General features: G+C 44.0%; 1 protein-coding gene across 3 annotated transcripts in view; it reads right to left on the reverse strand.

Annotated features, from left to right (window-relative positions):
- Window positions 1–12029, reverse strand: part of CHD8 (chromodomain helicase DNA binding protein 8) — a 71868-nt gene extending 59839 nt beyond the window's left edge. For all 3 annotated transcript variants that reach the window (XM_032180393.2, XM_032180387.2, XM_058429945.1), the window contains exon 1: window positions 11921–12029. The gene's annotated coding sequence lies outside the window, so the exon portion shown is untranslated. The remainder of the gene's footprint in view (window positions 1–11920) is intronic.
- Between the last annotated feature and the right edge of the window lie 5975 nt (window positions 12030–18004).

Genomic DNA, 18004 nt, shown 5'->3' on the forward strand with positions numbered 1-18004 from the left:
TGGCCTCCAAAATAGTTTAGTTTCAGTTGGCTAATACCTATGAGCTTGAGTGCACACTCTAGCTCTCTCTCCTTTTATATTAAATCTAAGGTGAACAGGAATAGCTACATTCTAGATTCTAGAGTCTGAAGATCATGTTCAACTAAATGGCTTTGGTCAGCCTAAGCCTGCTCCAGATGTTCTATGTCACTAGTATCCCATTTTGAGTGGTGAGACTTCACACTCTAAAGGATCCAAGGAAGGATCACAAAAATTGCAAAAACACCACTCCCACCCTCAAACATTTTTTCCCATGGCTTACAGGACACCACACTTTTCAAGTTTTCCTTCAATCTATTTAACCACTTTTTTAAAAAAAAAAAAAACATTTGCTACTTTTTTCCTATACCACCCCTTTAATTGAAGTTCACTTTGGTCCTAGGCCTTCTTTTCATTCTATACTTTCTTTTCAAGGATGTCTAATTCCAATACATCACCTCAATTATTATTAATTATTTTCTTCAATAAATTATATGCTTATGTCTCTCACATCTCTGGGCAAGATGTCACCTTTGAATTCTAGGTCTGTATATCTCCCTGCTTAATCCATAGCTTTTCTTGGTAGACTCTCCAGTTCCCCCATCCTCATCCCACTACCACATGTGCACATACACAAACTGGTAATCATTCTCCACCATCTCCTATCTGGATAGTCATGGTTGCACAGACCAGAAACCTACCTTACTACCCGTACCCAGTATTTTAAATTCCCATCTTTACCTCCTAAAGATCCCTCAAATCCATCTACTTCTGCCTTTATTACCCTTTGGCTCAAAAGATGGCTCAATTTACCATCTTCATTTCCCTGGACTACTGCAATTACCTTCTAACTGGTTCTCTTCCATTCTGCCACTTTAATTCTTACTTATCCTTCAAAGCTCATTTCAACAAAAAGTTGGGCCAGGTGCGGTGGCTCACACCTGTAATCCCAGCACTTTGGGAGGCCGAGGCGTGTGGATCACGAGGTCAGGAATTCAAGACCTGCCTGGCCAAGATGGTGAAACTCCATCTCTACTCAAAATAAAATAAAAATTGCCGGGCGCGGTGGCTCACGCTTGTAATCCCAGCACTTTGGGAGGCCGAGGCGGGCGGATCACGAGGTCGGGAGATCGAGACCACGGTGAAACCCCGTCTCTACTAAAAAAAAAAATACAAAAAATTAGCCGGGCGTGGTGGCGGGCGCCTGTAGTCCCAGCTACTCGGAGAGGCTGAGGCAGGAGAATGGCATGAACCCGGGAGGCGGAGCTTGCAGTGAGCCGAGATTGCGCCACTGCACTCCAGCCTGGGCGATAGAGCGAGACTCCATCTCAAAAAAAAAAAAATAAAAAATAAAATAAAATAAAATAAAATAAAAATTTAGCCAGGCATGGTGGTGTGCGCCTGTAATCCCAGCTACCTGGGAGGCTGAGGCAGGAGAATTGCTTGAATCTGGGAGGCAGAAGAATTGCTTGAATCCAGTAGGCAGAGGTTGCAGTGAGCCAAAATCGTGCCACTGCACTCCAGCCTGGGCGACAGAGCAGGATTTGGTCTCAAAAAAAAAAAAAGTCAGCTGGGCATGGTGGCTCAGACCTGTAATCTCAGCACTTTGGGAGGCCGAGGCAGGTGGATCACGAGGTCAGGAGTTCGAGACCAGCCTGGCCAAGATGGTGAAACCCTGTCTCTACTAAAAGTACAAAAATCAGCTGGGCGTGCTGGCGGGCACCTGTAATCCCAGCTACTCGGGAGGCTGAGGCAGGAGAATCAGTTGAACCCAGGAGGTGAAGGTTGCAGTGAGCCGAGATTGTGCCACTACACTCCAGCCTGGCGACAGAGCGAGACTCCATCTCAAAAAAAAGATGGTGAAACCCCGTCTCTACTAAAACTACAAAAATTAGCCAGGTGCAGTGGCAGGCACCTGTAATCCCAGCTACTCGGGAGGCTGAGGCAGAAAAGAATTGCTTGAACCCAGGCAGCAGAGGTTGCAGTGAGCCAAGATCGCGCCACTGCACTCCAGCCTGGGTAGCACAGCGAGAATCCGTCTCAAAAAAAAAAAAAGAAAAAAGAAAAAAGTTTCCCTTGATTTCCCAGACTAGTAACAGCTAAAATTTTTGAATGTACATTATATGCCAGGCACTCTTCTAAGCAATGAAAATGTATTAATATACTTTTCTTCCTTTTTTTTTTTTTTTTTTTGAGACAGGGTATCATTCTGTCACCCAAGCTGAAGGTGGCACCATCTCGGCTCACTGCAACCTCTGTCTCCCAGGCTCAAGCAATTCCTCTGCTTCAGCCTCCCAAGCAGCTGGGACAACAGGCACATGCCACCACGCTCGGCTAATTTTGCATTTTTGGTAGAGACAGGGTTTTGCCATGTTGCCCAGGCTGGTCTGGAACTCCTGGCCTCAAGTGATTGGCCTGCCTCAGCTTCCCAAAGTGCTAGGATTACTTTGGCGTGACACAGCTCCCGGCCTCTTATTTAATTTTCTTAACAAGACTAAAATAACTATCTCTATTTCACAGATGTGGAAACTGAGGCACAAAGAGATAATACCTTGCCCAATATCCTACAGCTAGTGAAAAGTAGTACCAGATTCAAATTTAGGCAGTGTAGCTCCAGAAGACACACTCTTAACCACCTTACTATACTATGCTCTAGGTTACATGCCCCATTATAAATTGTCTTATAACATCCAGTACTTCTCCTTTGTTGTAAAGATTGAATAACTGATTATATAATTGTTTGATGTCCACTCTCTCTCCCCCATTAGAATGCAAGTTCCACAAGGGTAAGGGCTTGTCTATGACTTGTCCATTACAGTATTCCCTTTGCTTATCGGGTGGTAATGGGCATTCAATGTATTTTTGTTGAAGGAATGCACTGAATTTCCAGTTGAAGGTGTGTGGGAGAGAAGTTTCTGAGCCAAAGCAACGGCTTCCCTCACTCAGACTGCATGACAACAAAAGGGCAGTAGCACAGTTTCCTACCAGAAACATTCAGAAGAAGTATCATAAAATTACAAGCACCTTCACTTTTGAGTAGCTATGGCAGACACAGCTTTTACATAAAGCAAAAGGGGTTGTATGGCACTACACATAAAAGACTGTTTTCTAGAGTGAGGTCCTCGCTGTTGACAGTAATGAAATGTTAGTTACCCCGTCAGGGTTAGGACTATAATGCCTCAGTGGTGACCAATTCCAGCTGTGGCAAGAAGTGAACGGATGACACTATATCCTTTTTTGTTTGTTTGTTTGAGACAGGGTCTCCCCCTGTTGCCCAGGTTTGAATGCAGCAGCGCGATCTCAGCTCACTGCAACCTCCTCCTCCAGGGTTCAAGTGATTCTCCCAGTTCAGCCTCCTGAGTAGCTGGGAGTACAGGCACACACCACCACGTCTGGCTAATTTTTGTATTTTTAGTACAGACGGGGTTTAACCATATTGGTCAGGCTGCTCTCAAACTCCCAACCTCAGGTGATCAACTTGCCTCAGTCTCTCAAAGTGCTAGGATTACAGGCGTGAGCCACTGCGCCCAGCCGGATAACACTATATCCTTATGACTCAAAAATAGAGCATGGATTCTCTTTTTTTTTTCCTAAGTCAACCTCATTGTAGATTTTTTTTTTTTTCCAGTAAAACCCTCAAGTTTTGGCCTAAGTCTGAATACAGAAAATAAGAGCCTAATCTTTGGGGAACATTTGACTTAGGTCAAGTTTGGACTGGATCTGGAAAAGTTGCTCTTCACTGGCTCATGGTCACTAAGGTGAATACAATACTCTGTGTTCTAGATGAGAAATCTCTAACTGGGCCAATGTTCACCTTATACTACCACTTTTGAGGATCCAACATAAGTAACAATATATGTTAATTTAGGTAACAGATTCCTGTCCTCTTCATGCTCCCCCACATACATTCCTGCATGTCCTATTTTAACTGAGCCAAGTACACATAAATTTGTTCAGCCTAATAGAAATATATAAATATTTACTTAATAACCAGAGGCTATACGGAATTGTTTTCACTGCAACCATTATGCTAAAAGAGTATGTGTGGGAGGAGAAACATCATAAAACACTGTTATTATCAGACTTGTGCCTAAAAACTGACCCCAGTGACATGGGATTCATGAAATTTTAATGGGCTAAACTGACTTGCATTGGCTAAAAAAGTGAGTTATATGCAAGACTGACCAAGTCATTTTCCCCTGTACAGCTTAAAGTATTTCACATAATCTTATCTTCAAAATAACTGAGTTAAATAAAAGAAACAAACTATTCTTTTTCGTTTTAACAGAGATACAAAGACATAAATAAATCTTACATTCTCAAGGTTCTACAATTTTCAAAGGCACAGCTTTAACAGGCTACTGAATACCTACCTGTCTAGTGCTGTGGTCAAAGACAGTTTGCACACAGGGGTCAGCACTGAACTTTTTTTTGTTTTTTGAGACGCAGTCTCACTCAGTCACCCAGGCTGGAGTGCAGTGGCTCAATCTCAGCTCACTGAAAGCTCCGCCTCCCAGATTCAAGCGATTCTCCTGCCTCAGCCTCCTGAGTAGCTGGGACTACAGGCACACGCCACTACACCCAGCTAATTTTTTTTTTTTTTTAATTTTTAGTAGAGACGGAGGTTTCACCATGTTGGTCAGGCTGGTCTCAAACTCCTGACCTCATGATCCGCCCGCCTCCCCCTCCCAAAGTGCTGGGATTACAGGTGTGAGCCACTGCACCTGGACCAGCACTGAACTTTTAAAAGGAGGGAGGCTGGGCTGGGCACGGTGGCTCACACTTGTAATCTCAGTACTTTGGGAGGCCGAGGCGGGCAGATCACGAGCTCAGGAGATCAAGACCATCCTGGCTAACAAGGTGAAACCCCGTCTCTACTAAAAATACAAAAAATTAGCCAGGCGTGGTGGCGGGCCCCTGTAGTCCCAGTTACTCGGGAGGCTGAGGCAGGAGAATGGTGAGAACCCGGGAGGCGGAGCTTGCAGTGAGCCGAGATCGTGCCACTGCACTCCAGCCTGGGCGACAGAGTGAGACTTCATCACAAAATAAATAAATAAAATAAAATAAAAGGAGGGAGGCTGGATAATAAATGGGGCTTTGAAGTCAGACCAGAGTTCCTCCTACTCTTGGTTGTGTTACTAACCTCAAAGTCTTTTTTTATTTTCCCTGTAAAATGAAACTAGCACCACATACATTTCAGTTATTCTTAAAAGATAACATATAATGTTTGGCACATAGTAGGCAAATAAAAAGGAATTTATTATTCTCCATCCAATATCTTAAAACAGTACCACTGAAGGCTTCTCTCAAAGCAAAATTACTCCTCAGAGACTTGGCAGAGCTGATCTGTTAGGCAGAATGGAGGGATACCGAAATAGATGTAAAAGTTGCACAATTAGAATGGCAGGACTGCTGGGCAGGATGAAAGGACTCCAGAACTACCGTGCTGAGAAAGCAGCACAAGTCTTTAACATCATAACCATGAAACAGATTTCAACCAGCACTTGTGATCTAGAGTAACATCCCAGGTAATTCAACTAATCACTTTTAGTTTGTAGGAATATGTCAGTGTCTATTTCTTAAGTATTCCATTTACTTCACAATACCTGCTTGTGGTAACTTTTAGTTTCCAACTGACTAGACTGTCCCTTGGTAGTTCACATGCCCAGATCCAGCTTACTTAGCTTTTGACTCCCATGACTTTCGGGAGCGTAGTGAAAGGAAGTAACCATTGCCTACACTATATATTTAAATTTTCATTTAAAAAAGCAGTCATATTTGTAAAACAGGCGAAAGCACTACATTTTATAGGAGAATTGATATGCAAATTAAGGAAGAACTGACTAATGTGCCCCAGACCCAGGAAGGGGAGGAAAAACAAGAATGACTGGGTACTGAGTAGAAGAAATGAAAAATACTGAGTAAAAGTTCAATGTTCGTGCAACTTGCTAGCCCCTATTCAAAAATCCACTAATTTGTGCAGCAGCAATAGAAAATGAAAAAAAAGATGAAAAAATTCAAAAATCCAGAAACATCTTACCATTAGTGATGTTTACTTAGATAGATGTATATCTGATAAAATCATGTTCCATACACGAAATTCTGTTATGATTTGGGTCTATCTAAATAGACAGCCAAACTATAGAAATCACTGGTTTCTTCTAGAACTAACCAAAAAGAAATTCCCATATCACTAATATGACAATGTACTTCTGAATAACCATGTCCCAAAGAAATAAGCCCCAAAGATATAGTGCATCCCCAAAGTATGTGGAAGAAAAAAAGAAAGCAGGAAATTCCAAAGGTTTCTATAATAACACAAGAGACAATCTGAGAAACCTTAAACATTTTACAACTCTCAGCTGAGCACTGTGACATGGGCCAGCCTGTAACCCCAGCTACTTGGGAGGCTGAGACGGGAGGACTACTTGGGCCAAAAAGTTTGAGGTTGCAGTGAGCTATAATTGCACCACTGCGCTCCAGCCTACATAACAAACAGAGTAAGATCCTGTCTCTTAAAAAAAAAAAAAAAAAAAAAAAAAACAGAAAAAAAGAAAAAAAAAGTGTAAGACCTTATAGCTGTTGAGTATCCCTCTTCTCAAATAAAATTAAGAATTCAGTTAATATATATCCTTTATTGGAAAACTACTGACATAGTCTTAGAAGAATTACAGACTCTGAAAACAAAAAGGTGTTATTAGGAAATTACTAATCACTGGAATATTGAGACACTACCCAAAGGATTGGCACTATCACATTTAAGGTGCTAACATACAAGGGAGCAATGAAGCACAGTCCTGGAAATTATCTGGTAATTTCAGTAGCATGCTATTTAATTATCTTTTTTAAATGAAATAAACAACAAATAAAATGAAGTCATATACAATAAATATCTATGGAAATATTAATATACAAAGGAAAGAAAATCAGGGATATTTCACTCCTTAAATGACAAGGTCAACCCTTTCTTAATAATTACACATAACAGTAAATCATAGTTCTGGAAACTCTTTCCAAACAAACTAGTGAGAACATACTACAGGAGAATCTGAATTTGAAGAGGTTAGAATGTTGTCTAAGATCCCTACACTGCTCCACTGCTTAAAATATATTCCTGGATCTTTCCCTGCTGAAGACTAATGTAAAAGTAATTATCAGCAGAGCGCGGTAGCTCACACCTGTAATCCCAGCTCTTAGGGAGGCAGAGGCAGGAGGATAGCTTGAGCCTAGGAGTTTGAGACCAGCCTGGCCAACATAGTGAAACCCCGACTCTACTAAAAATACAAAAATTAGCCGGGCATGATGGCATGCGCCTATAGTCCCAGCTACTCGGGAGGCTGAGGCAGGAGAGTCACTTGAACCCAGGAAGCGGAGGTTGTGCTGAGCCAAGATCGCCCCATTGCACTCCACCCTGGGCAACAGAGACTCTGTCTCAAAAAAAAAAAGTAATGATCTATGCCAGGCTAATTTCTATCTATGACTGCTGGAATTTTTATTATCCTCTACCATAGAATTAATGGGTAGAAATTACGAGCTTTAAGTCTCCTGCTGCAACCTGAAGGCAACAAATAAGATATTTTGAAGTTGACCATTTTGCTTCATGTAACATTAACAAACTAAGGGCCTAGTGAAGGATGGAAACTATATAATTAATAATAAAAGGGCAAAAGAAATGTTACCTAGAGAACAGCTTAAGGAGAAACCTCAGAGATTAAGATACTTTGTAGTTTAAACGTAAAACATTAAGTAACTACAAAGAGGTGGACTTATTTTACAATACAAATACAATGAAAACTTTAGAGTTTCATTTAAAGTTTACTCACCCACAAAACTGAGAGATTAAAGGAGAAAAAGGTTATCCAAGACAAAATCTAGAATGCAGTAAATGTTTTGTTGTCGTTTTGAGATGGAGTCCCGCTCTGTCACCAGGCTACAGTGCAGTGGCGCGATCTCGGCTCACTGCCATCTCTGCCTCCCCAGTTCAAGCGATTCTCCTGCCTCAGCCTCCCGAGTAGCTGGGCCTACAGGACCGCGCCACCACGCCCAGCTAATTTTTCTGTTTTTTTAAGTAGAGACGGAGTTTCACCATGTTGCCTAGGATGCCCGCCTTGGCCTCCCAAAGTGCTGAGATTACAGGAGTGAGCCACTGCACCCAGCCAGAATGCAATAAATGTTAAATAAACTTTAAGTAAAAGAAAACTTCAGGCCAGGTGTGGTGGCTCACGCTTGTAATCCTAGCACTTTGGGAGTCCGAGGCAGCAGATCAGCCTGAGGTCAGGAGTTTGAGACAAGCCTGGCCAACATGGTGAAACCCTGTCTCTGCTAAAAATACAAAACATTAGCCGGGCATTGTGGCACACGCCTTAACCCCAGCTACTTGGGAAGCTGAAGCAGGAGAATCACTTGAACCCAGGAGGCGGAGGTTGCAGAGAGCCGAGATCGCGCCACTGCACTACAGCCTGGGTGACATAGGGAGACTCATCTCAAAAAAAAAAAAAAAAAGAAAACTTCATACAACAACCTCATTACATAGAGATACAACTGTCAGCCGGGCGCAGTGGCTCACGCCTGTAATCCCAGCACTTTGGGTGGCCGAGACAGGCCGATCACGAGTTCAGGAGTTAAAGACCAGCCTGGCCAATATGGTGAAACCCTGTCTCTACTAAAAATACAAAAATTAGCCGGGCGTGGTGGTGCGCACCTGTAGTCCCAGCTACTCAGAAGGCTGAGGCAGAAGAATCGCTTGAACTGGGAGGCAGAGCTTGCAGTGAGCAGAGATCGCATCACTGCATTCCAGCCTGGGTGACACAGCGAGACTCCGTCTCAAAAAAAAAAAAAAAAATACAACTGTCAGGCTGGGTGTGGTAGCCCACACCTGTAATCCCAGCACTTTGGGAGGCCAAGGTGGGAGGATCACTTGAGCCGAGGAGTTCAAGACCAGCTGGGGCAAGATGGACCCCCGTCTCAGAAAGAAAGAAAGAAAGACAGAAAAGAAAGAAAGAAAGACAGACAGAAAAGAAAGAAAGAAAGACAGAAAGACAGACAGACAGAAAGAAAGAAAGGAGAAAGAAAGACAGACAGACAACTCTCATTTGGGTACTAGGTACCAAAGAAAGACCACGTCTTGAAAATTAGATTCCCTAAAAGGTTTCAATTTTCACGAGGTCAGGAGTTAAAGACCAGCCTGGCCAATATGGTGAAATCCCATCTCTACTAAAAATACAAAAATTACATTCCCTAAAAGGTTTCAGCTAAACAGAAGCAAAAACATACAATGTCAGTGAATTAAGCGAAAAGGAAAGTGCACAAAATTACAGGAAGATGAAAAGATCACCACTTGGTGAGACAAAAGAATAAAAGATCATAGATCATGAAAGACGGGATATAGAAAGTTAAAGTGAGATAAGAAACATGATAGTCTATCAACTGCTAAAGGTAAAATAGTAAATATCATACCACAATGGTCACAGTAATGTAAGGACAGGTCATGCGAAGACCTGCAGGTCAAGGACTTGCTCAAATGCAACTCCAGAAGTAGAGTGATTCTAGAGGTGAAAGTGGAGACTCGGGAGAAATGTTTGTCTTCTGTTTTCCTCCCAAGTATTAGGCTCAATGTAAGCTCAGAAGATAGCTCAACTCTTCCAGAGCTGTAGACAAACAGTTCACTAAAGCATTTAGCATTCATCTGAATGTTAGTCCTTTCACAGATGAGAATATCAAATCTTATTTCTTCAGTAAGCAAACACAGTTTTGATACCCACAAATTAATCTTACGTGGTAGTTTTGCTTAGAAAAGTGGCTCACGCCTGTAATCCCAGCACTTCGGGAGGCCGAGGTGGGAGGATCTCGAGGTCAGAAGTTCAAGACCAGCCTAGCCAATACGGTGAAACCCCGTCTCTACTAAAAATAAAAAAAAAAAATTAGCTGAGCGTGGTGGCGGGCGCCTGTAATCCCAGCTACTCAGAAGGCTGAGGCAGGAGAATTACTTGAACCTGGGAGGCGGAGGTTGCAGTGAGCCCAGATCATGCCATTGCACTCCAGCCTTGGTGACAGAGCAAGACGCCGTCTCAAAAAAGAAAAGAAAACTGACAAAACCAAAAGAGCAGATGCACAGGACAGATCAAACATGGAGAATACAAAAACTGTTCAAGTACTCATACACTGTTCCATTATATCCCTTATCCCAATCCATTACTCCTTTGCTATTTCACTCTGGCTGTGTCGCCCAGGCCGGAATGCAGTGGCACGATCTTGGCTCACTGCAATCTCCACCTCCAGGGTTCAAGCGATTTTCATGCCTTGGCCTCCCATGTAGCTGGGACTACAGGCGCGCATCACAATGCCCGGCTAATTTTTTTTTTGGTATTTTTTGTACTTTTAGAGACGGGGTTTCACCATGTTGGTCAGGCTGGTCTCGAACTCCTGACTTCAAGTGATCCGCCCGCCTCCACCTCCCAAAGTGCTGGGATTACAAGCATGAGCCACGGCGCCTAGCCCACTATTTCAGTTTTAAACCTTCTCCCAAGCCTGTCTCTTCACACTTGCCTACTCTCTCTTTGGCCAATGTCTTTCACTTGCCTTCAGATCCACTGACGCGCCTCTCTTGCAACAGAAGGTCTTCTTACATGGAAAATGTTTTTCTTATCATAACTATTTTTTTAAGGGTTGGGATAATTCCAAAGTACTTGAAATAAGTTTCTCACATCTTGCTCTATGAGGTTGACTAGAATTTGTTCTGAAACCTACTGGGTGACCAATACAAAAGAAATTCCTAAACAGAAGACACGATCTAATTAACTAACACACGACACTATCCAAATCACAAACTCACTTTCGATATGTAATGTGCCTCACACCAGATGACTTCAGCAGATGCTAACCTAGGCTGAGAATCCTTGACTGAGTCGACAAACTCAGAAAAGCATGGAGATGAAACGATCTGTGGACGATGGTGTGATGGTGGGATGCAGCAGACACTGACAAGGCAGCTCCCCTGGCTTGTGTTTGGGGCGCTCCGCTGTTTATTCTTTAATAGAAAAAGACAGAGTTCTAAATCTTTGACTTCTGGCTCACTTTGCTTAGCATACAAGAGATCGGTCCACTATATACCTTTTCTGTGAAGACCCTAATCGCTTCAAGACTGTCTCTTAAAAAGCAAGAGACTGCTGCATTTGCACAGCTGCTAGAGGGAAATTCCCTGCGACACTAGAGACAGGTAAATAAAGAAACTGCATTCGCTCCAAGGCAGGGGGAGGGGTCTTCTATCAGTGAAGAGTTTACATAATGCAACGGAAAACCAGTGAGCTCTGCAGACCTGTCAAGGAAGATGCAAGGCTTGAGCTCCTCTCTTCCCACCATCTCTAAACATTCTCCAACAGCCTGCTGTTCACTCCCAGGAGACCCACAGAACTTACACCTGAGAATGAGTAACAATCTGCATACACTTACCCCATGCTTTCCTACCCACCTTTATTATCAAAATACAAAGAAAAAAGAAGTAGAAAACCCTAACCACCTATTTCTGAATCCAAAGTATGGAGTAACCAAACGGGGCCAGGGAGTTTTCCCTTCTCTGAAGAGAGAACAAGGCGCCGCCTCCAATCTACACTACGCCCAGTAATGCAATGACAAGCCCTGAAAACTCCACAGCGTCCCAAGCAGTCCCTCGCGGCTCGGCCCGGCTCGGACCCCGCGGCCCGGCAGCCACTCTCTCCCCCGGCCTCTCACAAAGGAGACTAGTTCAGTCCGGAGCATCACCCCGCACCTGATCCCTCACAACTCGGGGGCGAGCAGGGGGTGGAAAAGAGAGGAGGAGGAGTTACTTAAATCAAATCTCTGAGAGCCTCAGCTTTTGCTGACTCCTGGCCCAGCACTGAGGAGCGGGTGTGAGCGGGAAGCCTACCTGTGCAAGTCCTGGTGCTTCCTTTCCAGGCAGCGTTTCAACTCACCCTCTCCGAGAACAAGGCGCCTTCCGGCGGAGCATGGCCAGCCCTCGCCTCAATCTAGCTTGCTAGTAGTCCATTCTCCCTAGGCTCCGCCCCCCTGCGCTCCCATCCGCCAATGGCAGCACCGAAGCCCGGCCTCTTCCAGAGAGCTAGTGTGAGCGCCATCCAGGAAGTCTCTTGAGGGTGGAAGGTCCTAGGAGGATGAGACGGGTACGTAGGCGACCACAAATATGCCTGATTGAAAATAAAATCTGGCGGCGGCTCGCCTCTGACTACTCAGTTCACAGGCGGCCAGGCCCCTCGGTTTCTTTTTTTTGACCCCCGCCATTGGGGGCGCTCTGAACTAAAACAACACTTAGTTACCTACTTCTGGGAAGCCATCTTGGCTCGGACTCGGGGACTGGGTGAGAGTGCTTAAAGAATCTGAAGCCCCTGTCGGCGTTCTGTCCGACTATCTAGGTCCAGCCGGAACATACTCTCCTGTATACACTTAGGAGGCCCCTCAGTCACGACGTGAAACTCTGGAATAATGCCATATGTGGTTACGGGCAACCACCACCACCCTCTCACTTAACTGTAGGAGTAAAGCAATTTTAACAAATCAAATAAGCAAAAATTAATTATTCTAATGAGAGTGAAAGTTGCACTTTCCTAGGGTAATCCTTTATGGACACCTCACTCAAAATATCAGGACATGTATCTATTCTAGGTGCTACTAAGCTTTAGGATTCACTGCAAATTTTCCAGTAGGGGCACTGTGAATCAGTTGGAAATCAAGAACAGGACTTAAGGAGGAATCCCTTTTTATTTTTTATTTTTTATTTTTATTTATATTTTTTTTTTTGGGGGGACGGAGTCTTGCTCTGTCACCCAGGCTGGAGTGCAGTGGCGCAATCTCGGCTCACTGCAAGCTCCGCCTCCCGGGTTCACGCCATTCTCCTGCCTCAGCCTCTCCGAGTAGCTGGGACTACAGGCGCCCGCCACCACGCCCGGCTAATTTTTTGTATTTTTAGTAGAGACGGGGTTTCACTGTGGTCTCGATCTCCTGACCTCGTGATCCGCCCGCCTCGGCCTCCCAAAGTGCTGGGATTACAAGCGCCCGGCCCCTTTTTTTTTTTTTAAAGGCCTAATTTTGTTTGTTTGTTTGAGACGGAGTCTCGCGCAGTCACCCAGGCTGGAGTGCAGTGGGGCAATCTCGGCTCACTGCAACCTCTGCATTCCGGGTTCAAGCAATTCTATCTTGAATTCTATCCTCAGCAAAAGCTGAGGCTCTCAGAGATTTGATTTAAGTAACTCCTCCTCCTCTCTTTTCCACCCCCTGCTCGCCCCCGAGTTGTGAGGGATCAGGTGCGGGGTGATGCTCCGGACTGAACTAGTCTCCTTTGTGAGAGGCCGGGGGAGAGAGTGGCTGCCGGGCCGCGGGGTCCGAGCCGGGCCGAGCCGCGAGGGACTGCTTGGGACGCTGTGGAGTTTTCAGGGCTTGTCATTGCATTACTGGGCGTAGTGTAGATTGGAGGCGGCGCCTTGTTCTCTCTTCAGAGAAGGGAAAACTCCCTGGCCCCGTTTGGTTACTCCATACTTTGGATTCAGAAATAGGTGGTTAGGGTTTTCTACTTCTTTTTTCTTTGTATTTTGATAATAAAGGTGGGTAGGAAAGGCGCCCACCACCACGCCCAGCTAATTTTTGTATTTTTAGTAGAGATGGGGTTTCGCCCTGTTGGTCAAGCTGGTTTCGAACTCCAGACCTCAAGTGATCCACCCACCTCGGCCTCCCAAAGTGCTGGGATTACAGACATGAGCCACCATTCCTGGCCAAGAAATCTCTTTTTTAAAGTTGTGAGTGAGGGAATCCTTCCAGATTATTAAAGGAATTTCTCAAGGAGTAACATAATTGCATGGTCTTACACGATAGGAGCTCGAGACACTAAGGAGTCATATGAGTAATAAGACTTGGCCTTAAACCGGGCGCGGTGGCTCACGCCTGTAATCCCAGCACTATGGGAGGCTGAGGTGGGTGGATCGCCTGAGGTCAGGAGTTCGAGACCAGCCTGGCCAACATAGTGAAACCCCCGTCTCTAGTAAAAATACAAAAAAAAAATTAGCCGGGCATGGTGGCAGGCACCTGTAATCCCAGCTACTCGGGAGGCTGAGGCAGGAGAATCGCTTGAACCCAGGAGGTGGAGGTTGTGGTGAGCCAAGGTCTCACCACTGCACTCCAGCCTGGGCAACAAGAGCGAAATTCCATCTCAAAAAAAAAAAAAAAAAAAAAGACTTGGCCAAATACATTTCCCTGTGTATCAAAATCTGTCAGCCAAGACGGGCGCGGTAGCTCACGCCCGTAATCCCAGCACTTTGGGAGGCCGAGGTGGGTGGATCACCTAAGGTCAGGGGTTCGAGACCAGCCTGACCAACATGGAGAAACCCCATCTCTACTAAAAATACAAAATTAGCTGGCTGTGGTGGCACATGCCTGTAACCCCAGCTACTCGGGAGGCTGAGGCAGGAAAATCGCTTGAACTCCGGAGGCGGAGGTTGTGGTGAGCCTAGATCGTGCCATTGCAGTCCAGCCTGGGCAACAAGAGGGAAACTCCGTCTCAAAAAAAAAAAAAAATCTGTCAGCCAAATTCTCTCCTGGCTACTGCTGCCATTGTATCAATTTGATGTTAGTATTAAGATTTATCAGAACAATGTGTTTGTCTGTAAATGCATATACAGATATAACCTTAATTCTAGGAGGCCGGGCGCGGTGGCTCACGCCAGTAATCCCAGCACTTTGGGAGGCCGAGGCGGGCGGATCACGAGGTCAGGAGATCGAGACCATGGTGAAACCCCGTCTCTACTTAAAATACAAAAAAATTAGCCAAATTAGCCGGGCGTGGTGGCGGGCGCCTGTAGTCCCAGCTACTCGGAGAGGCTGAGGCAGGAGAATGGCGTGAACCTGGGAGGCGGAGCTTGCAGTGAGCCGAGATTGCGCCACTGCACTCCAGCCTGGGCGACAGAGCCAGACTCTGACTCTAAATAAATAAATAAATAAATAAATAAAAGTTTCTAGGATGAGAGCCTATTATCCATCTGGTACAGAATAGACCTGTCATCAAAGGAGCTGTAGATATTATGCAAACGGGAACAGGTGTGCCTGAACCAATTTCTGGTACCTACACTGATCTTAGTATGATTTCCAATGGTCTTGGCCTTCAAAAACCAATGGACATTGGTAAGACTATAGATGGGAAAAAAAAAAAAACAGTGGACATTATTTCGTAACTACCATTCTTCATATGGCGTGGGAGATCCACTTTTTATTATTCTTCATGACCACTCAGAATACAGATGATTTTGCACAGATACTTTTTTTTCTCATGCTTCCCTTACAATTGGTGCAACACCCAAGTACAGAAGGTCGTAAGTTGGCTTGGATAATAGAACAAGATATAGGCATTAATATTAAAAAACTGTGCTCCAAAATAACAAAATGGCATCCTTTATTGACTCTGAAAGCAGTAGCTCTAGGAAGAATGCTGTCTTTGACCAATCCTCTAATGCTTCTCAATTGCTAAAGATTGTTTTTTGGGTAGTTCAAAAAAAAAAAAAAAAAAAACCTTCTGTACAGAAACTAGTTTTCATTACTTTAGTTTTGGCCCAGAGGTAAGGGGGCAGGCTAACTCCAAATTCAACAGCTTCAAATCCTTTTTGGAATCAGGTAGGATTTTAAAATCAAAACAAAAGCATAACCAAAGCAATACCCCAAATGTCTTCCAACTTCCTGTGGTGCACTGTTAACTATTACTACTACTACTGGGGTCAGAATCGAGTATAAAATGAATCCCAAAGAGGCTTCTTCATTATCTTTAATTCCCTAAGAGGAGAGTATCTACTAATGTTTGGGATACAATCAGAAATGACACATGGAGTATGAATAGCTTTGATACATGCATATATTTAATAATGAAACAATTCATCAACAGCAAAAAGAAAGTAGAAAAATTCATAAGACCTCAGTGCTGTGGAAGAGAATGGGACATCATGGAAAAAAGATATATATAGCAACCAACCCAGAAGGCTGCATGATGAGTGAAGCAAAGGCAAATTTGGCTAAGATAGTATTATATGCTCTGAAAAGAGAATGGCTGGATAAGTACCCACTTATCTGACTGCTTACTAGCAGGCAGCCTTACTGTATGCCTCATGGAATGGAGGCAAAGAGCCAGGGAAAGGTGGGAGGGGAGAAGGAAAAGAACAGTAAAAAACCCAGGGTAAACAAATGAGAGGGGCAGAATTACAAAGAGAGGACTCTAAAGTCTTTTGTTTCCTTTAAAGTCTAAAATAAACCTTAAGTTTTTAACTATGTCAGTCAAATTCAATGAACACATAATGAGTAGCACTAGGCACTGTAAAGGAATGATAGGGGGAGTAATTTATAAAAATAAAGGAATGACATGGATCCTGCTCTCAAGGAGCTTACAACTTATATGGAAAGACAAGATTCCACACAAAAACAACTGCAAACCATATTTACATAGTAACATACATAAAAATAAATATACATATAAATATACTTATGAATAACCAACATATGAAAACTAAGGAATATTGTGTTAATAATTGCTTAGAAGTACCTAAGTCTGTTACTAAACAAAAAATTTGTGGACTTTTAAGTATAGTTAGTGGAGAGTACGGCATGTGCAAAGGTATGGAACTAGGAATAAATATGTCACATTCAGTAAGCAGATTAGCCTGATTGGAGTAGAAAGTCTAGGTCTAGTTAAGAAGGGAGTTTGATGAAACAGTAGAAGTCTATCTGGTTCGACACTACAATGTTAGATCTGGTCCCTAAAATAAAATGAACAGGGAACAAATGTTTTCTTTAGGTAATAAGTGGCCACATGTCCCTGACCAACTTCACTGCTCTTAAAAGTTTTGAAGTTACACTAACAGATAGAAGCTAATAATAGGATAGTAGAGAAGTACTCAGTGCTCTTGGGCAACTGCCTTCTACAAGAATTCTTAGGAAGTGGCAAGTAAATACCCAAAGGCAAGGAAGAAAAAAACTCAATGAAATTCTGAGGCAGAGGATCTATCAACCAAAGGCCAACTAGATCTAGGTAATTGCAAGTGTTCAAGCAGAATGTCCTTGACCCTAATTCTTAGTGGGGAGCGGATTGTATATGCTTATGAAATTATTTATTTAGGCCGGGCACCGTGGCTCACGCCTGTAATCCAGCACTTTGGGAGACCAAGGCAGGCAGATCATGAGGTCAAGAGATCAAGACCATCCTGGCCAACATGGTGAAACCCCGTCTCTACTAAAAATACAAAAATGAGCCAGGCGTGGTGGCACACGCCTGTAGTCCCAGCTACTCGGGAGATTGAGGCAGGAGAACTGCTTGAACCTGGAAAGTGGAGGTTGCAGTGAGCCGAGATCGTGCCACTGCACTCCAGCCTGGAGACAGAGCGAGACTCCATCTAAAAAAAAAATTAGGGGAGGAAGGACACATTAGAATATACCTAATCTAAAGACGCAGCACAAACAAACGGCACAATAATATTTATTTATTTATTTGAGACAGAGTTTTGCTCTTGTTGCCCAGGCTGCAGTGCAATGGCGTGATCTTGGCTTAGCGCAACCTCACCTCCTGGGTTCAAGCGATTCTCCTGCCTTGGCCTCTTGAGTACCTGGGATTACAGGCATGCACCACCACACCCAGCTAATTTTGTATTTTTAGTTGAGACGGCGTTTCTCCAAGTTGGTCAGGCTGGTCTCGAACTCTTGACCTCAGGTGATCCGCCCGCCTTGACCTCCCAAAGTGCTAGGATTACAGGCATGAGCCATGGCGCCCCGCCATGAAATTATTTTTTAACTACTGTGATAACCAACTTTGATCCTAACAATTTAAGAAATTAGTATAGGAGGATAAGAAGAACCCTAATCTATAGGGAATGCTCATGTCCCTGAAGGAGGACAGGTCAGTAAGGGCCCAAATTCTCTCCTGGTCTTTAGGTGGAAAGGCAAAACATCACACTTTAAAAAGAGGCTGCTCTCA

Source organism: Hylobates moloch, unplaced genomic scaffold (genome assembly GCF_009828535.3).
Source record: "Hylobates moloch isolate HMO894 unplaced genomic scaffold, HMol_V3 SCAFFOLD_16, whole genome shotgun sequence".
Taxonomy (NCBI): Eukaryota; Metazoa; Chordata; class Mammalia; order Primates; family Hylobatidae; genus Hylobates; species Hylobates moloch.